Here is a 27,081-nt window from a genome sequence, read left to right as displayed (position 1 = left end):
GGGACAGCGAGGGAGGAGAGGGACAGCGAGGGAGGCAGCGGGGCAGCGAGAGAGGAGAGGGACAGCGAGGGAGGAGAGGGACAGCGAGGGAGGAGAGGGACAGCGAGGGAGGAGAGGGACAGCGAGGGAGGAGGTGGGGCAGCGAGGGAGGAAGTGGGGCAGCGAGGGAGGCAGTGGGGCAGCGAGGCAGCGAGGGAGGAGAGGGGCAGCGAGGCAGCGAGGGAGGCAGTGGGGCAGCGAGGGAGGAGAGGGGCAGCGAGGGAGGCAGAGGGGCAGCGAGGGAGGCAGAGGGGCAGTGAGGGAGGAGAAAGGCAGCGAGGGAGGCAGCGGGGCAGCGAGGGAGGCAGTGGGGCAGCGAGGGAGGAGAGGGACAGCGAGGGAGGAGGTGGGGCAGCGAGGGAGGAAGTGGGGCAGCGAGGGAGGCAGTGGGGCAGCGAGGCAGCGAGGGAGGAGAGGGGCAGCGAGGGAGGCAGAGGGGCAGCGAGGGAGGGAGTGGGGCAGCGAGGGAGGAGAGGGGCAGCGAGGGAGGCAGTGGTGCAGCGAGGGAGGAGAGGGGCAGCGAGGGAGGCAGTGGTGCAGCGAGGGAGGCAGTGGTGCAGCGAGGGAGGGAGTGGGGCAGCGAGGGAGGAGAGGGGCAGCGAGGGAGGCAGTGGGGCAGCGAGGGAGGAGAGGGACAGCGAGGGAGGCAGTGGGGCAGCGAGGGAGGAGAGGGACAGCGAGGGAGGCAGTGGGGCAGCGAGGGAGGAGCCGGAGTAGTAAGGGAGGCAGTGGGGCAGTGATGGAGGAGAGGGGCAGCGAGGGAGGCAGTCGGGCAGTGAGGGAGAGGGGCAGCGAGGGAGGCAGTGGGGCAGCGAGGGAGGCAGTCGTGCAGCGAGGGAGGCAGTGGGGCAGCGAGAGTGGCAGCGAGGGAGGCAGTGGGGCAGCGAGGGAGGCAGTGGGGCAGCGAGGGAGGCAGTGGGGCAGCGAGGGAGGCAGTGGGGCAGCGAGGGAGGCAGTGGGGCAGCGAGGGAGGCAGAGGGGCAGCGAGGGAGGCAGAGGGGCAGCGAGGGAGGCAGAGGGGCAGCGAGGGAGGCAGAGGGGCAGCGAGGGAGGCAGAGGGGCAGCGAGGGAGGCAGAGGGGCAGCGAGGGAGGCAGCGAGGGAGGCAGTGGGGCAGCAAGGGAGGCAGTGGGGCAGCGAGGGAGGCAGTGGGGCAGCGAGGGAGGCAGTGGGGCAGCGAGGGAGGCAGAGGGGCAGCGAGGGAGGCAGAGGGGCAGCGAGGGAGGCAGAGGGGCAGCGAGGGAGGCAGTGGGGCAGCGAGGGAGGCAGTGGGGCAGCGAGGCAGCGAGGGAGGCAGTGGGGCAGCGAGGCAGCGAGGGAGGCAGTGGGGCAGCGAGGGAGGAGAGGGGCAGCGAGGGAGGCAGAGGGGCAGCGAGGGAGGCAGAGGGGCAGCGAGGGAGGCAGAGGGGCAGCGAGGGAGGCAGCGGGACAGCGAGGGAGGCAGCGGGGCAGCGAGAGAGGAGAGGGACAGCGAGGGAGGAGAGGGACAGCGAGGGAGGAGAGGGACAGCGAGGGAGGAGAGGGACAGCGAGGGAGGAGAGGGACAGCGAGGGAGGAGAGGGACAGCGAGGGAGGCAGTGGGGCAGCGGGGCAGCGAGGGAGGCAGAGGGGCAGCGAGGGAGGCAGAGGGGCAGCGAGGGAGGCAGAGGGGCAGCGAGGGAGGCAGAGGGGCAGCGAGGGAGGAGAGGGGCAGCGAGGGAGGCAGTGGGGCAGCGAGGGAGGCAGTGGGGCAGCGAGGGAGGAGAGGGACAGCGAGGGAGGCAGTGGGGCAGCGAGGGAGGAGCCGGAGTAGTAAGGGAGGCAGTGGGGCAGTGATGGAGGAGAGGGGCAGCGAGGGAGGCAGTCGGGCAGTGAGGGAGAGGTGCAGCGAGGGAGGCAGTGGGGCAGCGAGGGAGGCAGTGGGGCAGCGAGGGAGGCAGTGGGGCAGCGAGGGAGGCAGTGGGGCAGCGAGGGAGGCAGTGGGGCAGCGAGGGAGGCAGTGGGGCAGCGAGGGAGGCAGTGGGGCAGCGAGGGAGGCAGTGGGGCAGCGAGGGAGGCAGTGGGGCAGCGAGGGAGGCAGTGGGGCAGCGAGGGAGGCAGTGGGGCAGCGAGGGAGGCAGTGGGGCAGCGAGGGAGGCAGTGGGGCAGCGAGGGAGGCAGTGGGGCAGAGTAGGGAGGCAGTGGGGCAGCGAGGGAGGCAGTGGGGCAGCGAGGGAGGCAGTGGGGCAGCGAGGGAGGCAGTGGGGCAGCGAGGGAGGCAGTGGGGCAGCGAGGGAGGCAGTGGGGCAGCGAGGGAGGAGCCGTGGCGCAGCGAGGGAGGAGCCGTGGCGCAGCGAGGGAGGAGAGGAGCCGGGCAGCGAGGGAGGCAGTGGGGCAGCGAGGGAGGAGCCGTGGCGCAGCGAGGGAGGAGCCGTGGCGCAGCGAGGGAGGAGAGGAGCCGGGCAGCGAGGGAGGCAGTGGGGCAACGAGGGAGGCAGTGGGGCAACGAGGGAGGAGCCGAAGCAGTGAGGGAGGCAGTGGGGCAGCGAGGGAGGCAGTGGGGCAGCGAGGGAGGAGCGGGACAGCGAGGGAGGCAGTGGGACAGCGAGGGAGGCAGTGGGACAGCGAGGGTGGCAGTCGGACAGCGAGGGAGGCAGTGGGACAGCGAGGGTGGCAGTGGGACAGCGAGGGTGGCAGTGGGACAGCGAGGGTGGCAGTGGGACAGCGAGGGAGGCAGTGGGACAGCGAGGGAGGCAGTGGGACAGCGAGGGTGGCAGTCGGACAGCGAGGGAGGCAGTGGGACAGCGAGGGTGGCAGTGGGACAGCGAGGGTGGCAGTGGGGCAGTGAGGGAGGCAGTGGGACAGTGAGGGAGGCATTGGGGCTGTGAGGGAGGCAGTGGGGAAGTGAGGGAGGCAGTGGGGAAGTGAGGGAGGCAGTGGGGCAGTGAGGGAGGCAGTGGGGAAGTGAGGGAGGCAGTGGGGCAGTAAGGGAGGAGCCAGGCAGTGGGGGAGGAGTCGGGCAGTGAGGGAGGAGCAGGACAGTGAGGGAGGAGCCGGGCAGCGGGGGAGGAGCCGGGCAGCGGGGGAGGAGCCGGGCAGTGAGGGAGGCAGTGGGGGAGGAGCTGGGCAGCTAGGGAGGCAGTGGGGCTGTGCTGTATCATAATGAAGAAATACAATTCATCCTCTGAGCTAATGAAAACCTGCTTGCAGGACTATGAGGAGAGGAGAGTGGAACTAATTGGACAGTTCTTTCACAGAGCCCACATAAGCACAATGGGCCAATTACCTCCTCTGTTGGTCTATCATTCCATGATCCTATGGCTACATTGATATGGTGCTCTGTTATAATGTTCACTTCACCTTAGGCAGTCTCCCAGAAGTCAGGATGACTTGCTCCAGGTCAATGGTTTCAGAGATAGCAGATGAGTCTAATGCCTGATCTGCAGCCTCTGTCATGGCGGAGCAGGTAGTGTTCAAAGGGTTGAGTGAATGTATTGTTTGGAGGATTGTACTTTCTGTCTGATGCTTCAACTTTGCCTCTTGTGTTCCTTGCGAAGTCTCTCGATGTGCTCAGTACCTCCCTGAATAAACCTTGTCTGTTTCAGTCAGTTACCAGCCTGGGTATCCTATGAGCTTTCAGGGAATCTTCAATCTTTTCAGGGTGATTTTAAGAACATTGCTAAAATGTTTCTGCTATCCTGCTGCAAGGTTTCTGCTGCATGTCCAACACAGTGCAGCTGATGAAGTGATTACTGCCTCAGTGTGAGGCATTGGTTTGGGTGAGAACATTGCTATCGGACCATGTTTCTTACAATAAATTTACAGGAAACTGAAGAATTGATAGAAAGCAGGCAAGGATTGGAGGCTTTCCTTCATATCCAAAGAAGGCCATAGGTTTGTCAACACAACAGGATACTGAAAAAAGGTTTCCTATTTAGAGATTAAGTTGTGAGGACACAGTAGCTTTGGGAGAGAGATCAAGAGGATAAGAAATTAATGGCTGTCAGATTAGTGACATAGTACCAGTCCAAAATGAGAAGAATGAAGGGGATGATGTGTCACATGTAGAGGGAGAATATTGTTCAAATTGGGTAGGTGAGAGATTTAACAATAAGAATGATAACATAATGAGCCCCTTGTCTCACTGAACAAGGGGACCTGCAGGATGCTGTTAGCTCATGGCTCTCATGGACCAGAAGTTTTACTTTTGCAATTTTGTTACTGTGACTAATTATATTTGTAAGAGGCTGCCAAAGTACATACAACAAAAGAACACCAATGTTTATTACACACATAAGGAAAAGAATACTAACAATGTTACGCTATAACTCATGGAGCTTTCTTCTTCCTAACTTCTAAGCAGTTTCAGAGCAAAATACCTTCAGCTTCCAGCCATTTACTGCTTCTCTATAGGTCTTCAAAGCTACTCAGTACTATTTTCCCCAGTCTGATGTTTTGGAGACTGCTAAACCAACAGCACCTTGATACTCTGATGAACCTGCCCACACACTGTCTGACCTTCTGGATGGTTCTGACTTGCAATGATACTGGACTCCTACAGCTGGGCAACAGCAATTTTCTCTTCTAACCTTTTTTTTCCCCACTAACACACTAAATGGCTCATTTCAAACTCCACTGCAAGGCTGTAAACTCTCACTAATTAATTTCAGACATCGCTCTCAGAACAAATCGAAAACGAAAATAAAAATCATGTCTCCCGATCTTAACACATGTAATATAGAAATACAAACCGAAATTAAAGCTAGACGCAGTTTTGACCACTTCAAAGCTCAAACTTCTACACAATAATACATGTTGAACCTGTATCACTGTATTGCAAGATAAGAATGGGAAATAAATACTTCGAAGCAATTAAAATACAAAAATAAAATTTGAGACATTAGGTTCGGACTAGTTCAAGGCAAATCTATAACGGGAACCAGGAATCGCTGCAAAACCGGCTAATATATGGAACTGTCAACCAGAAAATGCAGTGTGGCAAAAACCCAGGAATTATTCTACAACCAGTTCAGGTTTCAGATCCTTAATGAGGGAGTCGTGTCTGTGATGACAACATAAGTGAGCTAAAACGGGATGAATAGCATTGTTGAAACAGGAGCCAATACAGGTTAAGCTAGCACAGGGTATGATGGGTGAACACAACCAAGTGAGGGTTTAGATGCACATGGCAGATTTTGGATGAACTCATTTTAGGGATTTCAAGTGATTAACGGAGACAGTGTCAGAGTAAGTGAGGAGAGCTGAGAGTAACTTATACTGACATCAAGGCGCCATTGAGCCGAGTGTGGCATCAAAGATAAAAAGTGGATTAAATGGGAATTGAGTGAAATCTCTTCACTGGTTGGAGTCATAGAGGTTTACAGCACAGAAAAAAGGCCCTTCAGCCCATCGAGTCTACACTCATCAAAACCAACCATCGAATTATTGCAATCCCATTTTCCAGCACTTGGCTCATTGCCTTGTGGTCCTTGGCATCTTAAAGGTTATGAGAGTTTCTGTCTCGACCACCTTACAGATGATGAGTTCCAGTTATAGAGCCATAGAGGTGTACAGCATGGAAACAGACCCTTCGGTCCAACCTGCCCATGCCGACCAGATATCCCAACCCAATCTAGTCCCACCTGCCAGCACCTGGCCCATATCCCTCCAAACCCTTCCTATTCATATACCCATCCAAATGCCTCTTAAATGTTGCAATTATACCAGCCTCCACCACATCCTCTGGCAGCTCATTCCATACACGTACCACCCTCTGCGTGAAAAAGTTGCCCCTTAGGTCTCTTTTATATCTTTCCCCTCTCACCCTAAACCTATGTCCTGTAGTTCGGACTCCCCCACCCCAGGGAAAAGATTTTGTCTATTTATCCTATCCATGCCCCTCATGATTTTGTAAACCCCTATAAGGTCACCCCTCAGCCTCCGACGCTCCAGGGAAAACAGCTCCAGCCTGTTCAGCCTCTCCCTATAGCTCAAAGGGTAAAAACCCTTTGAATTCTCCTTAATTCTATTTGCCAAAGCTATCTCATGTCCCATTTTTGCCCTCCTGATTTCCCTCGTAAGTATACTCCTACTTCCTTTATACTCTTCTAAGGATTCACTCGATCTAACCTGTCTATACCTGACATATGTTTCCTTCTTTTTCTTAACCAAACCCTCAATTTCTTTAGTCATCCAGCATTCCCTATACCTACCAGCTTTCCCTTTCACCCTGATAGGAATATACTTTCTCTGGTTTCTTGTTATCTCATTTCTGAAGGCTTCCCATTTTTCAGCCGTCCCTTTACCTGCGAACATCTGCCTCCAATCAGCTTTCGAAAGTTCTTGCCTAATACCGTCAGAATTGGCCTTTCTCCAATTTAGAACTTCAACTTTTAGATCGTTCTGCACCATTCATAGCAATTCAGATACTGAAGCATTCTGTGTCCAGCTGCAAAAAGACCTGGATAACATTTTAACATGAGATGAAAATTTCACCAGGATGTTGCCTGGGATGGAGCATTCTAGCTCTGAAAAGAGGCTGGATAGGCTCAGGTTGTTTCTGGGAGGAGACCTGATAGAGGTGTATAAGATTATGAGGGGAATGGACCAGGTGAAAGAAAGCAGCTCAGTCAAAGGACCAAAACAAGGTGGAGGCATAATTTTAAAGAGAAAGACAGAAGGTTGAGAGGAGATTTGAGGACTTGTTTCACCCAGAGGGTGGTAGTAATCTGGAATGTACTACCTGTGGGAGGATAATTGAGGAAGGAAACCTTACAACCTTTAAAAAGTATGTGTAAGAGGTGGAAAGTTAAAGGGGGGGATACATGCGGCAAGTACTTTACACAGAGGGTGGTGGGTGCCTGGAAAGCGTTGCCATTAGAGGTGGTAGAGGCAGGCAGAATAGATTCATTTAATATGCGTCTGGACAGATGCATGAGTAGGTAGGGAGCAGAAGGATACAGATGCTTAGGAACTGGGCGACAGGTATAGACATTAGATATGGATTGGCTCCAGCTTGGAGGGCTGAAGGGCTTGTTCCTGGGCTGTAAACTTTCTTTGTTCTTTGTATAACATGGCCATTTCCAACGAGAGAATATAACTATCACCCCTTGATATCCAATGGCATTACCATCACTGAATCCCCTGCTATCAACATCCTGGGGAGTTACCGTTGACCCAAAACTGAACAGGACGTACCATATTAATATTATGGCTACAACAGTAAGTTATAACCTTGGAATTCTGCAGCAAGGAAGTAATTCAGCTCCTGACTCCCTGAAGCTTGTGTGATGAAGCTGCTCCTTTAACAAGATTAGATTGTGCTTGGTTTTTTCCTTCAGGAAGTTGTAAAAACACAGGTTCCGAAAAGTCTGAGTTTGGATGGGTTTCAGGACCAATTTGCTTACAACTGACAGATACTGCCTCAGGCAGAAGCCTTTCAAGTTTAAAAACACTTGTATAATGAAAGGGATGTGGCCAGTTCTCCCAGCTCAGCTTTTCTCTGGTTTGGTTTCTTTTAGCAGTAGTTGTGTGGAAACGCTACTGGAACTTAGAAGCAAGCTCTGGCTGGTTCTCTCTCTCTCTCTAACTCCTAGCCTGTAAGAAGTTGTGTTTGATTTTATCTTTTGTGCCAAGGGGTGTTTATGGGGATTGTTGCAAGTATTTTGGAACAGCATCATTAAGTGGGATGATCTGTTGGATTTTCGGGCAAGTTATTCGGTATTCTATTTTCTGTTGTTTGTGTTTCATTTGGTAATCCTGTAAATAAATTCTGTTTTGTTTAAACTAAGTGGTTTGACCAGCTGATATTCTCCTGGAATACACACTTTACACGTGCTTAAAACATCTAGCAAAGTTAGGGTCTGGGCTACCTTCTTGAAATGTTTTGAGGGGGTCTGGCCTGGGCCATAACACTTGTCCACCATCTACAAGTCAGGATGTGATAGCGTACTCCCAACTTATCCAGATGAATGCAACTCCAACTATGTTCAAAAACTCAACTGTATACAGGACAAAAACAGGTGGCACCTTATCAACCACCTTCAACATAGAGTCATAGAGTCATACAGCACAAAAACGGACCCTTCAGTCCAAATAGTCTATGCTGACCAAGTTTCCCAAACTAAACTAGACCTACTTGCCTGCATTTGGCCAATATCCCTTTAAACCTTTCCTATTCATGTACCTGTTCCAATGTCTTTTAAATGCTGAATTGTACCAGTCTCTACCACTTCCTCCTCGCAGTTCATTCCACACATGCACCACCCTCTGCGTGAAAAGGTTTCCCCTCAGGTCCCTTCTATATCTATCCTCTCTCGTCTTAAAAATATGCCCTCCAGTTTTGATATCCCCTACTCTGGGGAAAAGACCTTTGCTATTCATCTTATCTATGCCCCTTATGGTTTTATAAACCTCTCTGTCACAGTGTCAGTGTCGAGGGAGTGTGGCACTGTTGGAAGGTCAGCGTTGAGCAAGCACTGCTCTGTCAGAGGGTCTCTCTGTGCCTCTCCCCGTCGCAGCAGTATATTCCATTTACCAGGTGCACTGAATAACTAACAAGGTTATTGAGAAACTTTCCCAATCCCTACCCCCCTATTAACTAGTAGGACAAGGGGCACACGGATTCACCACCTTCAAATTCCCTCCCAAGCCACACATCATCTGACTTATAACTACACTGTGGTGCCTTCACGCTTGTCGAACAAAACTCCTTCACAATACCTGGAGTACCTCTTCCCCAAGGACTGCAGTGGTGCAAGAGGGGACTCACCCAACTTTTCAGGGCAAATAGGAATAGGTGCTAACCATTAATCAGCAACACGCACATTCCAAGAAGAAAAAATTGAAACCAGCTCAGCCTAGTGCCAGTGCAGTCACAGCAGAACGTCCCATACCAGGGCAGTGAAAGGAGACAACTTACCGGGTTACTCAGACTTTGACTGATTGAAGTTCTGACCTTGATGCAGGCAAATTGTCTTTGCACCCAGGAGCCTGTCATCCATTTACACTGTCGAGGCAGAATGGTTGGAACAGATGATGTATTTGTTTGTATCAAGGAGAGAATAACATTCCCAAAAAAAAACACAACTTAATTCCCAATTCTTCTGAAGCAGCTGTCCCTTCACACAAAAGGATCAAACTTCACATCAGAATCAGGCCCAAAAGCGACTGCACCAGACAGAGAGATTCAGTTATCCTCAGCACACGTCCAACCCCTCCCCCAACTCCCCACCCTCTAGCTTTACACCCCCCTACCCCCTCCCCCAACTCCGACGACACTCAAACACCCCTCCCCCAACTCCCCACTCCCTCCCCATTCCCCTACCTCTTACCCTCACACTCCCTCTCCCGCACCCTCTACCTTCACACACTCCCATCCTCTCCCCAACTCCCCACCCACAACTCCCTATCCCCCGCACACATTCCCCACCCCCAATTCTCACACTTCCCACCCCCACCCTCACACACTCCCCAACCCCTCCCCAAAATCCCCCCACACTTCCAAATCTGCACTCACACCCACTCCCGCTGTGCGTGGGGGGCTCTCTCTCTCTGTGCGTGGGAGGGTGGGGCCACTCTCTCTAACCCGGGGGGGCAGCATTGGGGATCTCTCTGACCCCAAAGGGAGTGGGAGGTTTGTGTCTGGAGGCAGTGAAGTCATCCCTCTGGCCTGAGTACAGGTGGGGGCACTCTCTCTGTCCTGGGGGGGTGGGGGCACTCTCTCTGTCCTGGGGGGGGGAGGGGGGTTCTCTCACTTGGTCCCCGGGGGTGGGGGTTTTCTCTGTCCCCAGCCGGGTGGGGGTTCTCTCTCTGTCCCCAGGGAGTGCGGGTTCTCTCTCTGTCCCCAGGGGGGTGGGGGTTCTCTCTCTGTCCCCGGGGGGGGGTTCTCTCTCTGTCCCCTGGGGGGGGGGTTTTCTCTCTGTCCCGGTGGGGTGGGGGTTCTCTCTCTGTCCCGGGGGGGGTAGGGGTTCTCTCTCTGTCCCGGGGGGGGTAGGGGTTCTCTCTCTGTCCCGGGGGGGGTAGGGGTTCTCTCTCTGTCCCGGGGGGGGTGGGGGTTCTCTCTCTGTCCCGGGGGGGGTGGGGGTTCTCTCTCTGTCCCGGGGGGGTGGGGGTTCTCTCTCTGTCCCCGGGGGGGTGGGGGTTCTCTCTCTGTCCCCGGGGGGTGGGGGTTCTCTCTCTGTCCCGGGGGGGTGGGGGTTCTCTCTCTGTCCCGGGGGGGTGGGGGTTCTCTCTCTGTCCCCGGGGGGGTGGGGGTTCTCTCTCTGTCCCGGGGGGGTGGGGGTTCTCTCTCTGTCCCGGGGGGGTGGGGGTTCTCTCTCTTTGTCCCGGGGGGGTGGGGGTTCTCTCTCTGTCCCCGGGGGGGTGGGGGTTCTCTCTTTGTCCCGGGGGGGTGGGGGTTCTCTCTCTCTGTCCCGGGGGGGGTAGGGGTTCTCTCTCTGTCCCGGGGGGGGTGGGGGTTCTCTCTTTGTCCCGGGGGGGTGGGGGTTCTCTCTCTCTCTGTCCCGGGGGGGGTAGGGGTTCTCTCTCTGTCCCGGGGGGGGTGGGGGTTCTCTCTTTGTCCCGGGGGGGTGGGGGTTCTCTCTCTGTCCCGGGGGGGGTAGGGGTTCTCTCTCTGTCCCGGGGGGGGTGGGGGTTCTCTCTCTGTCCCGGGGGGGGTAGGGGTTCTCTCTCTGTCCCGGGGGGGGTGGGGGTTCTCTCTTTGTCCCGGGGGGGGTGGGGGTTCTCTCTTTGTCCCGGGGGGGTGGGGGTTCTCTCTCTCTGTCCCGGGGGGGGTAGGGGTTCTCTCTCTGTCCCCGGGGGGGGTGGGGGTTCTCTCTTTGTCCCGGGGGGGTGGGGGTTCTCTCTCTGTCCCGGGGGGGGTGGGGGTGCTCCTGGGGCGCGGCAGCTGCTGCAATGCGGCGGATCCCGGATCCCGGCCTCGGGAACCTCAGAGCGAGGCCGCACCAGGCCCCCGGGTATTTACCCGGTTTTTACTCCGGTATTTACCCGGTTTTTACTCCGGTATTTACCCGGTTTTTACTCCGGTATTTACCCGGTTTTTACCCACTCGCGCACTCGCCGCTTGTTTTGATTCCGCTCCCGCTAAACCGGCTCCATGGTAACGGCCCCACGCCGTGACGCCAGCCCCGCCCCCTGATCCTGCAGACAGGCCCCTGAACCTCCAGCCCCGCCCCCTGATCCTGCAGACAGGCCCCTGATCATCCAGCCCCGCCCCCTGATCATCCAGCCCCGCCCTCTGAACCTCCAGCCCCGCCCTCTGAACCTCCAGCCCCGCCCTCTGAACCTCCAGCCCCGCCCCCTGATCATCCAGCCCCGCCCTCTGAACCTCCAGCCCCGCCCCCTGATCCTGCAGACAGGCCCCTGATCATCCAGCCCCGCCCTCTGATCATCCAGCCCCGGCCTCTGAACCTCCAGCCCCGCCCCCTGATCCTGCAGACAGGCCCCTGATCATCCAGCCCCGCCCCCTGATCATCCAGCCCCGCCCTCTGATCATCCAGCCCCGCCCTCTGAACCTCCAGCCCCGCCCCCTGATCCTGCAGACAGGGCCCTGATCATCCAGCCCCGCCCTCTGAACCTCCAGCCCCGCCCCCTGATCCTCCAGCCCCACCCCCTGATCATCCAGCCCCGCCCTCTGATCCTCCAGCCCCGCCCCCTGCTCCTCCAGCCCCACCCCTTGATCATCCAGCCCCACCCCCTGATCATCCAGCCCCTCCCCGATCCTCCAGACCCACCCCTTGGTCATCCATCACGCACTTTCATCCATCACGCCCCTAACCATCTTGCCCCGCCCCTTGGTCTTTCAGCCCCGCCCCGATCCTCCAGCCCCATCCTTTGGTCATCCAGCCCCGCCCTATAACCCAAATTCACGCTACCTGGAGCTCCAGCTCCACCCCTGAACCGCCAGCGCCTCCCGGACGACCTGCACCGCCCCATAATCGTCCATCCCCGCCCCCGGTCTTCCAGACGCGCCCCTCACTCCTCAAGACCCACCCCTTTGTCGTCTTGCTCCGCCATTTCCACCTCCAGTACCTCTCACAGGCCTCCAGCCCTGCCCCAGGTCATCCAGCCCCGCCTCCTGCTCCACCAGTCCCAACCGTTCTCCTCCAGCCCCGCCCCTTAGTCTTCCAGCCCCGCCCCCTTGTCCGTCACCCCCCACCCAGTCATCCAGCCCTGCCCATTGGCCCTCCACCCCGCCCCTTGGTCTTCCAGCCCCGCCCCCTTGTCCGCCACCCCCCCAACCAGTCATCCAGCCCCGCCCCTTGGCCTTTCAGCCCCGCCCCTTGGCCTTTCAGCCCCGCCCCCTTGCCCACCACCCCAACCAGTCATCCAGCCCCGCCCATTGGCCCTCCGGTCCCGCCCATTGGCCCTCCAGACCCGCCCATTGACCCTCTAGCCCCGCCCATTGACCCTCGAGCCCCGCCCTCTGGTATTTGACTCTGTTGTGTCTTATTTGAGCAATGGGAGTGGAACTGTATTTTAAAAAGTGCCTAAAACATTTTCAAACCATTGATTGCTTTAATGCCCTTTCCTAGATATGGTTTGGGGTGATGGGATTTTCACAAAATGTTTGGAGTGTCCAGTGAAATGTTGATTTCTCTGTAATGGATATTACACAATATCCATTACAGTATCTGTAATATCTGTAATGGATATTACACAGTATCCATTACAGTATCTGTAATATCTGTAATGGATATTACACAGTATCCATTACAGTATCTGTAATATCTGTAATGGATATTACACAGTATCCATTACAGTATCTGTAATATCTGTAATGGATATTACACAGTATCCATTACAGTATCTGTAATATCTGTAATGGATATTACACAGTATCCATTACAGTATCTGTAATATCTGTAATGGATATTACACAATATCCATTACAGTATCTGTAATATCTGTAATGGATATTACACAGTATCCATTACAGTATCTGTAATATCTGTAATGGATATTACACAGTATCCATTACAGTATCTGTAATATCTGTAATGGGTATTACACAGTATCCATTACAGTATCTGTAATATCTGTAATGGATATTACACAGTATCCATTACAGTATCTGTAATATCTGTAATGGGTATTACACAGTATCCATTACAGTATCTGTAATATCTGTAATGGATATTACACAGTATCCATTACAGTATCTGTAATATCTGTAATGGATATTACACAGTATCCATTACAGTATCTGTAATATCTGTAATGGATATTACACAGTATCCATTACAGTATCTGTAATATCTGTAATGGATATTACACAGTATCCATTACAGTATCTGTAATATCTGTAATGGATATTACACAGTATCCATTACAGTATCTGTAATATCTGTAATGGATATTACACAGTATCCATTACAGTATCTGTAATATCTGTAATGGATATTACACAATATCCATTACAGTATCTGTAATATCTGTAATGGATATTACACAATATCCATTACAGTATCTGTAATATCTGTAATGGATATTACACAATATCCATTACAGTATCTGTAATATCTGTAATGGATATTACACAATATCCATTACAGTATCTGTAATATCTGTAATGGATATTACACAATATCCATTACAATATCTGTAGTATCTGTAATGGATATTACACAATATCCATTACAGTATCTGTAGTATCTGTAATGGATATTACACAATATCCATTACAATATCTGTTATATCTGTAATGGATATTACTCATCCACAAACTCCATCAACAAACACATCGACCTGGACCCAATATACCGGCCACTACAGCGGACAGCTGGAGCTGACAACCGGAAGCGGCAGATACAAAACACTATAAATGTCGGAGGAAACATCACAGAAGCGCTTCACAGGAGGCTCCCAAGCACTGAGGATGTCACCTAGACAGGGGACAAAACGTCTGCAACACAAATTCCCAGCTCGGCGAACAGAACCACAGCATGGATATTAAAGGCAGAGTGAGGGTCCCTGCCAGGTCATTGTGGGTTAGAGAGGGCGCCAAACGGGGAGGGGATGGATCCAGATGTCATTGTCCACATCGGTACCAATAACATTGGGTAGGATTAGAAAGAAATTAAGAATTTGAACAGTCCAGAGTTGGGTTAAAAAGTAGAACCTCCCAGATGGTAATCTCTGCCTGAGGCACTGCCAAACTGGTTCAGAGGAAATAAAGTCAGGAGGTTGGACATGACCTAAGGACTGGTGTGGGATGAATAGGTTTCAGTGCATAGGGTACTTGCAGTACAGGGTCAGAAGGGTGCTGTCCCATTGGAATCAGTGAAGTGTCTCGGTGGATGGAATAATTTGGGCTTTCCATGGGGTTTTAAACTAATGGTGTGGAAGAGGGGCATTGGCAGAGGGAATGTAGGCTTGGAAAACAAGAAGATATGGTCGCATTACACAATAGCTGTTTGAATAACAGTGTGCAGTGTGGGACAAGAATCGACAAGTATACAATCAAAAACTGTAGCAAAGAGGCTAATGGTAAAAAGGCAACATTAAAGGCTCGAACTGAAAATGTGTTGCTGGAAAAGCACAGCAGGTCAGGCAGCATCCAAGGAGCAGGAGAATCGATATTTCGGGCATGAGCCCTTCTTCAGGCTCATGCCCGAAACGTCGATTCTCCTGCTCCTTGGATGCTGCCTGACCTGCTGCGCTTTTCCAGCAACACATTTTCAGCTCTGATCTCCAGCATTTGCAGTCCTCACTTTCTCCTAGAACATTAAAGGCTCTTCAATGTCTGTCATTTATAGAACAACCAAAGGAGGTGATGTATTTGATCCCACCATAATGGTGAAATTTGAATTCAATAAAATCCATAATAAAAACCAGCCTATTGGTGATCATATAACCACTGCCAATTTCTGTAAATCCCATCTGGATCACTGATTAGATTAGATTAGTTACTGTGTGGAAAAAGGCCCTTTGACCCAACAAGTTCACACTGACCCGCCGAAGCGCGACCCATTCTCCTACATTTACCCCTTCACCTAACACTAAGGGCAATTCAGCATGGCCAATTCACCTAACCTGCACATTTTTGGACTGTGGGAGGAAACCGGAGCACCCGAAGGAAACCCACGCAGACACGGGGAAAATGTGCAAACTCCACACAGTCAGTCGCCTGAGGTCGGAATTGAATCCAGGTCTCTGGCGCTGTGAGGCAGCAGTGCTAACCACTGTGCCACTGTGCCGCCCATTGTCCTTAGGGAAAGATGTCTTTAGGGAAAGAAATCTGCCATATTTGCTTGGTCTGGCCTACACATGACTCCAGACCCACAGTGGTATGATTGACTCCTCACTGCCTCTGCACAATTAAAGATGAACAATAAAGGCTGGTCCAGCCATTGGCACCTGTGAACTCACTAAAAAAGTGAGATAATGATAGTCAGATGAATGAGTATGATTTGTTATGGAAATACGGCTACAAGAGGATCAAAGATAGGACTCAAATATTCAACGGGGTGGTAGATGGGGTCTACCTCAATGCGTTTGTTGATGGCTGGAATGCCATGCTTCTAGGAATTCTCATGAGTGTCTCTGTTTGGCTTGTCCTAGGGTGGATGTGTTGTACCGGTCAAAGTGGTGTCCTTCCTTATCTGCATGTAAGGATACTAGCGAGAGAAGGTCATATTGTTTTGTGGCTAGTTGATCTTCATGTATCCTGGTGGCTAATTTTCTGCCTGTTAGTCCAATGTAGTGGTTGTTACAGTTCTTGCACGGTATTTTGTAAATGACATTAGTTTTGCTTGTTTTCTGTATAGGGTCTTTCAAGTTCATTAGCTACTGTTTTAGTGTATTGGTGGGTTTGAGAAAAAGAACAGGAAATGACATCACCACAGGAAATGACATCACCAGCCCAAAGAAACTCAAACATGTAAATAGAATCATCAACAGTGCTTCACCCGGAGGCCCACTGAAGATATTACCTAGTATGGTGATGAAATGTCTGGAAATGAACCTTCCAGCTCATTGAGCAAACCTACATCCTGTGCTAAACGTAATTACATAGGGATGAGGCAAGTGTTAGCTTGAGTGAATTAGAAAAGGAGCTAAGCAGGAAAGACTATTGAGAAACGATGTCAGACATTTTTTAAGCATAGTTTATGATTCACAGCAAAGATATGTCCTAGTGAGGAAGAAGGATACTAGAAAGGGAATAAACCAATCATGGTTAATTAAGGAAGTTAGGGATGTATCAAATTTTTTAAAAGTTCAATGTTTCAAAGGTTAGTGGTAAAACAGAGGAATGGGAAAGTTTTAAAAACCAACAAAAGATGACCAAAACAAAAAAGAGGGAGAAAATAAACTATGAAGACATAAGTAGCAAGTAATATCAAGACAAACAGCAAGAGCTTCTATAATATATAAAAATGAAAAGAGAAGCCAAAGTGAACATAGGCCCCTTGGAGAATGAGGCTAGGGCAATAATAATGAGGAACCATGAAATAGCAAAGGAGTTAAATAAATACTCTGCATTAGTCTTCACGTAGAAACACCAATAACATTCCAAAATTATTAAATGATTAAGGGGCCAAAGTGGGAGTAGAGAAAAGGAAATAAATACAGGAACTATCACTAGAGAGGAAGTATTAGGAAAACTGATAGTGCTACAGACTGAGAAGTTCCTAAACCTGATGGGATGCATTGTAGGATTTTAAAGGGAGTGGCTACAGAGAGATAGTGGATATACTGGTCATATGCTGCAAGAGTCCCTGTCTTGTAGAAAAGTCCCAGAGGATTGGAAAATCATCAGCGTAACACTTATTTGAAAAGGAAAGGAGGCAAAAAAAAACAGGTAGCAATAGGCCAATTAGCTTATGTCTGTTCTTGGGGAAATGTCAGAGTCAAATATAAAGGATGCAATATCAGGGCATTTTGAGATATATCACCTGATCAAGTAGAATCAACAGGGCTTCATGAAGGGGAAACCATGGCTGACAACTTTACCAGAGCTCTTCTGTCATTTGGTCTTAGAGTCTTAAAATGATTTTTGTTAGTTGAAATTATCAATGATTTTGTATATAAAATCTGCTCTGATGACCACCACAATGTGGAAGATGTGGGCACAGCTTTTAGAATGAGATTTGCAGATGCCACTTTTGCCTTGTCATCTGAATGGCATTCACACTTTACAAACAAACAATCTGTTTATTAAGCTTCATGTCAATGTGTTCTTTTGAAATCTTGCAAATGACAGGTGAAGGGTTGAGCTCAGGCTATGTGTTCAATCCCTAGTTTTCATTGTTGAGATTCTATCTAATTTACTTATGAAAGGTGTCAATTTTCTGTTGAAAAATGCTCTAACTAGGAATAAGGCATTGCCATTGCCAGTGGGTTCAGAAAATTCAATAATGCTTGTAAAACTGAAAATAAACAAAAAAAAACTGAAAATTGTACAAGAATCTTTGGATTTCTGTAATTTACTGAAAATTGATGTTCCAATTAAAGATGTGGAGAGTTAGCTTGTAAACTGCTAATATTTAACAGGGAATGGAGAACCGCATTAAAAAATACAAGTTAATCGCCAGTGGAAATAAGGTGAAACCTCATAGACATGCAGGGGAAACATGAATATGATGTGACCCAGCAGATGGCAGCAGTACTCAAAGTTAAAAAGGAACCAAAAGAATACACTACTTTAAAACCTTGATGTGGAGGTGCCGGTATTGGACGGGGGTGGACAAAGTTAAAAATCACACAATACCAGGCTATAGTCCAACAGAAGACAGAGGGTGGTGGTGGTGGAGGGTTGTTTTTCAGACTGGAGGCCTGTGGCCACTGGAGTGCCACAAGGATTGGTGCTGGGTCCACTACTTTTCATCATTTATACAAATGATTTGAAAGTTAGCATAAGAGTACAGTTAGTAAGTTTGCAGGTGACACCAAAATTGGAGGTGTAGTGGACAGCGAAGAAGGTTACCTCAGGTTACAACAGGATCTGGACCAGGTGGGCCAATGGGCTGAGAAGTGGCATATGGAGTTTAATTCAGATATATGTGAGGTGCTCCATTTTGGGAAAGCAAATCTTAGCAGGACTTATACACTTAATAGTAAGGTCCTAGAGAGTGTTGCTGAACAGAGACCTTGGAGTGCAGGTTCATAACTCCTTGAAAGTGGAGTCGCAGGTAGATAGGATAGAGAAGAAGGTGTTTGGTATGCTTTCCTTTATTGGTCAGAGTATTGAGTACAGGAGTTGGGAGGTCATGTTGCGGCTTACAGGACATTGGTTAGACCACTGTTGGAATATTGCATGCAATTCTGGTCTCCTTCCTATCGGAAAGATGTTGTAAAACTTGAAAGTGTTCAGAAAAGATTTACAAGGCTGTTGCCAGGGTTGGAGGATTTGAGCTACAGGGAGAGGTTGAATAGGCTAGGGCTATTTTCCCTGGAGCGTCGGAGGCTGAAGGGTGACCTTATAGAGGTTTACAAAATTATGGGGGGCATGGATCGGATAAATAGACAAAGTCTTTTCCTTGGTGTCGGGGAGTCCAGAACTAGAGGGCATAGGTTTAGAGTGAGAGGGGAAAGATATAAAAGAGACCTAAGGGGCAACTTTTTCACACAGAGGGTGGTACATGTATGGAATGAGCTGCCAGAGGAAGTGGTGGAGGCTGGTACAATTACAACATTTAAAAGGCATTTGGATGGGTATATGATTAGGAAGGGTTTGGATGGATATGAGTCGGGTGATGGCAGGTGGACTAGATTGGGTTGGGATATCTGGTCGGCATGGACGGGTTGGACCGAAGGGTCTGTTTCCAGGCTAACTGGTCTATAGTTCACTGGCTTGTCCTTACCACCTTTCTTAAACAGTGGCACCACGTTAGCCAACCTCCAGTCTTCCGGCACCTCACCTGTGACTATCGATGATACAAATATCTCAGCAAAAGGCCCAGCAATCACTTCCCTAGCTTCCTACAGGGTTCTAGGGTACACCTGATCAGGATTTATCCACGTTTATGCGTTTCAAAACATCCAGCACTTCCTCCTCTGTAATATGGACATTTTTTAAGATGTCACCATCTATTTCCCTACAGTCTATATCTTCCATATCCTTTTCCACAGTAAATACTGATGCAAAATACTTGTTTAGTATCTCCCCCATTTTCTGCGGCTGCACACAAAGGTCGCCTTGCTGATCCTTGAGGGGCCCTATTCTCTCCCTAGTTACCCTTTTGTCCTTAATGTATTTGTAAAAACTCTTTGGATTCTCCTTAATTCTATTTGCCAAAGCTATCTCATGTCCCTGTTTTGCCCTCCTGATTTCCCTCCTATACTCCTACTGCCTTTATACTCTTCTCAGGATTCACTCGATCTATCCTGTCTAAACCTGACATATGCTTCCTTCTTTTTCTTAACCAAACCCTCAATTTCTTTAGTCATCCAGCATTCCCTATACCTACCAGCCTTCCCTTTCACCCTGACAGGAGTATACTTCCTCTGGATTCTTGTTATCTCATTTCTGAAGGCTTCCCATTTTCCAGCCATCCCTTTACCTGCAAAATCTGCCCCCAATCAGCTTTCGAAAGTTCTTGCATAATACTGTCAAAATTGGCCTTTCTCCAATTTAGAACTTCAACTTTTAGATCTGGTCTATCCTTTTCCATCACGATTTTAAAACGAATAGAATTATGGTCGCTGGCCCCAAAGTGCTCCCCCACTGACACCTCAGTCACCTGCCCTGCCTTATTTCCCAAGAGTAGGTCAAGTTTTGCACCTTCTCTAGTAGGTACATCCACATACTGAATCAGAAAATTTTCTTGTACACACTTAACAAATTCCTCTCCATCTAAACCCTATTTTTGGAAAGTTAAAGTCCCCTACCATAACCACCCTATTATTCTTACAGATAATTGAGATCTCCTTACAAATTTGTTTCTCAATTACCCTCTGAATATTAGGGGTCTATAATACAATCCCAATAAAGTGATCATCCCTTTCTTATTTCTCAGTTCCACCCAAATAACGTCCCTGGATGTATTTCGGGAATATCCGCTCTCAGCACAGCTGTACTGCTATCTCTTATCAAAAATGCCACCCCCCTCCTCTCTTGCCTCCCTTTCTATCCTTCCTGTATCATTTGTATCCTGGAACATTAAGCTGCCAGTCCTGCCCATCCCTGAGCCATGTTTCTGTAATTGCTATGATATCCCAGCCCTCACCACCAGACGCCTGGCGGAAGAACGCCTCATCTTCCGCCTTGAAACACTTCAACCCCAGGGCATCAATATGGACTTCAACAGTTTCCTCATTTCCCCTTCCCCCACCTCACCCCAGTTCCAAACTTCCAGCTCAGCAGTGTCCCCATGACTTGTCCTACCTGCCTATCTCCTTTTCCACCTATCCACTACATCCTCCCCCCCCGACCTATCATCTTCATCCCCTCCCCCACTCACCTATTGTACTCTATGCTACTCTCTCCCCACCCCCACCCTCCTCTCACTTATCTCTCCACCCTTCAGGCTCTCTGCCTGTATTCCTGATGAAGGTCTTTTGCCCGAAACGTCGATTTTCCTGCTCCTCAGATGCTGCCTGAACTGCCGTGTTCTTCCAGCACCACTAATCCAGAATCTGGTTTCCAGCATCTGCAGTCATTGTTTTTACCCCGTTTTTATGTTTTATCCCAGTCCCATGTTCTAAACCATGCCCTGAGTTCATCTGCCTTCCCTGTTTGGCCCCTTGCATTGAAATAAATGCAGTCTAATTTATTAGTCCTACCTTGTCCCTGCCTGCCCTGACTGTTTGACTCGCTTCTGTTCTCAACTGTACCAGTCTCAGATTGATCTCTTTCCCCACTATCTCATTGGATCCCCCCCGGCAGCATACTAGTTTAACACCTCCCGAGCAGCTCTAGCAAAACTTCCTGCCAGTATATTAGTCCCCTTCCAATGTAGGTGCAAACCGTCCTTTTTGTACAGGTCACTTCTACCCCAAAAGAGATTCCAATGATCCAAAAATGTGAATCCTTCTCCCATACACCATCTCCTCAGCCTTGCATTCATCTGCTCCTATTCCTGCCCTCACTAGCTCGTAGCACCAAGCTTGAGTCAATGAGCTGAGAAATGGCAGATGGAGTTTAAGTTGGATAAATGCGAGGTGCTGCATTTTGGTAAAACAAACAAGGACAGGACTTAGAGTCAAAATTAGAGCGGTGCTGGAAAAGCACAGCAGGTCAAGCAGCATCCGAGGAGCAAGAATTTCCTGATGAAGAACTTTTGCCCAAAATGACGATTTTCCTGCTCCTCAGATGCTGCTTGACCTGCTGTGCTTTTCCAGCACCACTCTAATCTTGACTCTAATCTCCAGCATCTGCAGTCCTCACTTTCGCCAAGGATGGGACTTATACAATTAATGGTAGGGCCCTAGGTAGCGTTGTAGAACAGAGAGAGACCTAGGGATTCAAGTACATAATCTTTTGAAATTTGTGTCACAAGTAGACAAGGTGGTGAAGGAGATTTTTAGCACACTTGTCTTCATTGCTCAGACTTTTGAGAACAGGATTTGGGATGTCATGTTGAGGTTGTGCAGGATATTGATGAGGCCTCTTTTGGAATACTGTATCCAGTTCTGGTTGCCATGTTACAGTAAAGATATTGTTAAATTGGAGAGGGTTCAGAAAAGATTAACCAGGAGGTTGCTGGAAATGGAGGATTTTAGTTATAAGGAGTGGCTGGATAGGGTTGGACTTATTTTATTGGAGCATAGGAAGCTGAGGGATGACCTTATAGAGGTTTATAAAATCATAAGGAGGATGGATAGGATAAATAGTAAGGGTCCTTTTCGCAGGGTGGAGGAATTCAAAACTAGGGTGAGAGGAGATAAAGTTAACAAGGACATGAAGGGCAACTTTTTTTACAGAGAGAGTTGTTATTGTGTAGAATAAACTGCCTGAGGAAGTGGTTGATGCAGGTACAGTTACAACAGACACATACATAAATAGGAAAGGTTTAGAGGGATATGGGCCTAACATAGGCAAGTGGGCCTAGTTTAGTTTGGGGAACATGGTCGGAATGAATGAGTTGGATCAAAGGGTCTATTTCTGTGCTGTATGACTCTATGACTTTGTAACTGACTAGATAAGATAGACTTGAATAAATGAACACTGTCAGGGAGGAGGTATTTGTGATTTTAGCAGGCTTGAAGGTAGGTGAACCTGTTACTATCTGAATTGACTTGTTCCAGTCATAATGAACACGCTTCTGAGCTTCCTATCCTTCTTTCTCTCTCTGGAACGTAAAAGGCAAGTCAGTAAACACTCCAGAATTTACCTCCCACATGGCTTGCTGTTCGGTTTGCTAAAGTCATGTGACTTCATGGAAATACTGTTTTTTAAACTCACTGTTCCAATGTCTTTCTGACCTTTAATCAACAAAAGACATGTCAGATATTCACACTATAAACTAACATCTATTTTGCTCTATCTTAGAAACCAGTTTCCCTTGTCGCACTTTATAGCAATGACTAAACTTAAAAAGTAATGGGTTAAATGTAAAAGACTTTGGAACAGCCTGAGATTGTAAAGGTGCTATATAAATGCAGGTTTGTCTTCCTTTCCTTCACTCTGTATGGTTTCTCTCTCTGAAATGGTTGATTCTGTATGTGGGGGTGGGGGTGGAATAGTTGAGGTTGGTTTATATCCCATGGCAATAACTGAATAAATCACAACATCTCAATTATTAATGTTTTAATAAAGAGTGAAGTTTATCGATGGCCTTCTCAAGAAGGAATCATCTTTTCTGAAAAGTGCAGTCATTAGGACCCACACAGAACCCTGCTCTCCATGATAAGTGCAGTCATTAGGACTCACACAGAACCCTGCTCTCCATGAAAAGTGCAGTCATTAGGACCCACACAGAACCCTGCTCTCCATGATAAGTGCAGTCATTAGGACTCACACAGAACCCTGCTCTCCATGAAAAGTGCAGTCATTAGGACCCACACAGAACCCTGCTCTCCATGTGGTTTCAGCTAATTGCTAGGGCTCATTTCTGGGAAAATATCACATGAGTTTAATATTGGATGAGAACTAGTTTTTGTTTGAGTTTTCTATGCTGCTTGAAATTGTTTGGTTTTCAGTTGTGAGCACTCGTGTTGTGAGGATTTTGTAAAACATGGTTATCCTCTCAAAGAACATCTGGAAGACTTTGTGATACTGTGTTTCCTGATGAAGCTGTTTCTGCCAATCGGTGAAAGTAAGAATTACAGATGCTGGAGATTAGAGTTGAGAGTGTGGCACTGGAAAAGCACAGCAAGTGGGGCAACATCTGAGGAGCAGGGACATTGATGTTTCGGGCAAAAGCCCTTCATCAGGAATGTTTCTGCCAATATACCAGAGACAATTGCATGTGACTAAGCAACCTGACTGTGATCTCCAGAATTGGGTTCAATGGAAGACCATGTGAACATTCCATAATTTATTCTTTTTCCTTTCAAGAACTAATCATTATTAGATTAGATTCCCTACAGAGTGGAAACAGGCCCTTTGACCCAACCAGTCCACACTGACCCTCTGAAGAGTAACCCACCCAGACCATTTCCCTCTAATTAATGCACTTAACACTATGGACAATTTAGCATGGCCAATTCGCCTGACCTGCACATCTTTGGACTGTGGGAGAAACCAGAGCACCCGGAGGAAACCCACACAGACACGGGGAGAATGTGCAAACACCACACAGACAGTTGCCCGAGGCTGGAATCAAACCTGGGACCCTGGTGCTGTGAGGCAGCAGTGCTAACCACTGAGCCACTGTGCCACCCCCAACAAATGTGTGTGTGTGTGTGTGTGTGTGTTTGTGTGTGTGTGTGTGTGCTTGTGTGTGTGTGTTTGTGTGTGTTTGTCTGTGTGTGTTTGTTTGTGTGTGTGTGTGTGTGTTTGTGTGTGTGTTTGTGTTTGTGTGTGTGTGTATGTGTGTGTGTGTGTTTGTGTTTGTGTGTGTGTGTGTGTGTGTATGTGTGTGTGTGTTTGTGTTTGTGTGTGTGTGTGTGTGTGTGTGTATGTGTGTGTGTGTGTTTGTTTGTTTGTTTGTTTTTGGATTATTTTCAGACAGTCAGAGTCGTAGAGATGTACAGTGCAGAAACAGACCCTTCTGTCCAACTCATCCATGCCAACCAGATATCCTAACCTAATCTAATCCCATTTGCCAGCATTTGGCCCATATTCCTCTAAACCTTTCCTATTCATATACCCATCCAGCTGCCTTTTAAATGTTGTAATTGTACCAGCCTCTACCACTTCCTCTGGCAGCTCACTCCATACATGCGCCACCCTCTGTGTGAAAAACGTTGCCCCTTGGGTCCCTTGTAAACTCTTCCTCTCTCACCTAAACCTATGCCCTCTAGTTCTGGACTCCCCACACCAGGAAAAAGACTTTGTCTATTTATCCTATCCATGCCCCTCATGATTTTATAAATCTCTATAAGGTCACCCCTCAGCCTCCGACGCTCCAGGGAAAACAGCCCCAGCCTGTTCAGCCTCTCCCTGTAGCTCAAACCCTCCAACCCTGGCAACATCCTTGTAAATCTTTTCTGAACCTTTTCAAGTTTCACAACATCTTTCCGATAGGAAGGAGCCCAGAATTGCACACAATATCCCAAAAGTGGCCTAACCAATGTCCTGTACAGCCGCAAAATGACCTCCCAACTCCTGTACTCAAGGCTGTGGCCATAAGGGAAAGCATACCACACGCCTTCTTCACTATCCTATCTACCTGCGACTCTTCTTTCAAGGAGCTATGAACCTGCACTCCAAGGTCTCTTTGTTCAACAACACTCCCCATGATCATATCATTTAAGTGTATAAGTCCTGCCTTGATTTGATTTGCCTTTCCAGAATGCAGATTAGACATTTTTATTTTTATCCTGAAAACTGTGTTAACTGATTCAGCATCTCTGTTGAATAGGTTTTGTTTTAGGTTTGCTTTAAATTGGTTATGGAAAAGGAGAAAGATGGCTTGTAAAAAGTACTTGGGATTTGGGGAAGACAGATTTTATTAAAATAAGGAAGAATCTATGAAAATAGACTGGTAACAGCGACTTGAGGGTGAATCTACAATAGAACAGTGGGGCAGGGGGGAGTTCAAAAAGCAAATGGGGAGAGTATAGGCCCAACATGTTTCCTTTAGGGTGAAATACTGGAGCAACAAACCCAGGGAATCCTGGATGTCCTAAGTGGGTCAGTGGGAAAGATTAGGGAGAATCTATTCTATAAATATATCAAGAGGAAGAGAATAATTAGGGAACGAGTAGGGCTTATTAGGGATCAAACCTGTGCATAGAATCAAAGGACATTGGTGGGGCATGAAACAAATACTTCAGATTTGTCTTCAGTTTGGGGAAGGAGGGTATAGGTACAGAATTTGGGAAGAGGGAATGTAGGTGCTTGAACACATTGATTTTGGGAATGAAGAGTTATCAGAGGGTTGGGCGGGCTTAAGAGCAGACAAAAAGTTACAAATGCTAGGCTTTTGCCCCTGCCTCATGTGCTCCATGCCTTCACTGAGCATTTCAAGCAGAATGCCAGAGGCATGGTGTCACCTGCTCTGATGGCTCAGGATGCACCTGTGCCCACTGTCATCGCCAAAGACATCAGATCAATCTTCCTGGATGTCAACCCAAGGAAGGTGACAGGCCTTGATGGTGTCCCTGGCCAAGCACTCAGATCTCATGTGGACCAACTGGCAGAGGTATTCACCAACATCTTCAACCTCTCCCTCCTACAAGCCAAAGTCCCCACCTACTTCAAGAAGACCACCATCATCCGGGTACCTGAGAAAGCACATGCAACGTGCCTTAATGACTACCACTCAGTGGCTTTGATCTCCATAATAATGAAATGCTTCAAAAGACTGGTCATGGCCTACATCAACTCTAGCCTCCCAGCCTGCCGCGATCTACTACAATTTGCCCACCGATGTAACAGACGCCATTTCCCTGGCCTTGCACTCATCCCTGGAACATTTGGACAACAAGGACACCTACTGATGGAAAGCTTGTGCTCAAGGCATCGATTTTCCTGCTCCTCGGATGCTGCCTGGCCGGCTGTGCTTTTCCAGCACCACACTCTTTGACTCTGATCTCCAGCATCTGTAGTCCTCACTTTCTCCCAACAAGGACACCTATATCAGTCTTCTGCTCATCAACTACAACTCCGCCTTCAACACCATGATCCCCTCCAGACTGATAGCAAAACTCAGAGACCTGGGTCTCGGTTCAGCCCTCTGCAGCTGGATTCTCAGCTTCATGACCCATACACCGCAATGAGTGAAGATAGGTAACTGCACCTCCTCCACAATAACACTCAACACTGGAGCTTCCTGAGGATGCACTGTCAGCCCTCGCTGTACCCCCTGTGCATCCACAACTGTGGAGCCAAATTCCAAATGAATGCCATCTACAAGTTCAATCATGATACCACTGTGGTAGGCCAGATATCAAACAACGAGTCAGCATACAGAAAGGAGACAGAGGGTTTGGTGATGTGGTGCAATGAGAACAACCACTCTCTCAATGTCGACAAAACAACAGAACTAATCACTGACCTTAGAAAGAAAGGAGGAGATCACGCCCCCATCTACATCAACAGAGCAGAAGTTGATAGGATTGAGTGTGCCAAGTGCCTTGGAGTAATGACAATCTGTCCTGGACTTCCCACATAGATGCAATAGTAAATAAGGCACAACAATGCCTCTTCTTCCTCAGGGGGCTCAAGAAATTTGGCATGTCCATAAAGACCCTCAACAACTTTTAAAGATGTACCATAGAAAGCATTCTATCTGGGTGCATAATGGGCTGGTACGGCAACTGCTCTGCCCATGACTAAGAAACTACAGAAGGTGGTGTGCACAGCCCAGACATTATGGAAACCAACCTTCCATAAGTGACATGGGTCACTGCCTCAGAAAGGCTGCCAACATCATCAAAGATCCCTCCCACCCCGGTAATGATCTTCTCCAACCTCTTCTGTTAGGCAGAAGATACAGAAGCATGTACGCATACACCAGCAGGTTCAGGAACAGCTTCTTCCTGGCTGTTATTAGCCTGATGGACTGATAATGCTGACCGTGCTAATGTTGATCTT

At 49.0% G+C, this 27,081-nt stretch overlaps 1 protein-coding gene across 4 annotated transcripts in view; it reads right to left on the bottom strand.

The window, feature by feature from the left end:
- ccdc92 (coiled-coil domain containing 92) overlaps positions 1-11,088 on the bottom strand; it is a 63,507-nt gene extending 52,419 nt beyond the window's left edge. Inside the window, exons 1-2 of one of the 4 annotated variants that reach the window (XM_088000292.1) lie at positions 11,029-11,088; positions 8,917-9,003 (exon numbers count right to left, since the gene is read on the bottom strand). The gene's annotated coding sequence lies outside the window, so the exon portion shown is untranslated. The other 3 variants (XM_088000295.1, XM_088000294.1, XM_088000293.1) reach the window with 3 other exon arrangements.
- Between the last annotated feature and the right edge of the window lie 15,993 nt (positions 11,089-27,081).

Source organism: Chiloscyllium plagiosum, unplaced genomic scaffold (genome assembly GCF_037043375.1).
Source record: "Chiloscyllium plagiosum isolate Xiang-an unplaced genomic scaffold, Cpla_swu_hap1 HiC_scaffold_24, whole genome shotgun sequence".
NCBI lineage: Eukaryota > Metazoa > Chordata > Chondrichthyes > Orectolobiformes > Hemiscylliidae > Chiloscyllium > Chiloscyllium plagiosum.
This window is presented reverse-complemented; position numbering and strand designations above follow the sequence as displayed.